We start from the raw sequence: 332 nt of genomic DNA on the forward strand, positions 1-332 counted from the left end.
ACCCCATCCCACTCATAGAGTCATTAATGCTAGAAGAGACCTCCAAGATCACCCAACCCAAAACCAACCATCACCCCATCCCACTCAGAGTCATTAGGGGTGGGAAGAGACCTCCAAGATCATCCAACCCAATGCCAACCATCGCCTCATCCCACTCAAAGTCGTTAAGGGTGGGAAGAGACCCCCAAGATTGCCCAGACCAACGCCAACCACCACCCCATCCCCAACTCATAGAGTCATTCTGGTGGGAAGAGACATCCAAGAGCGCCCATCCCAACGCCAACCATCGCCCCATCCCACTCGTAGAGTCATTCTGGTTGGAAGGGACATCC

This window comes from Numida meleagris, unplaced genomic scaffold (assembly GCF_002078875.1).
Source record: "Numida meleagris isolate 19003 breed g44 Domestic line unplaced genomic scaffold, NumMel1.0 unplaced_Scaffold1299, whole genome shotgun sequence".
In the NCBI taxonomy this organism is placed as follows: Eukaryota; Metazoa; Chordata; class Aves; order Galliformes; family Numididae; genus Numida; species Numida meleagris.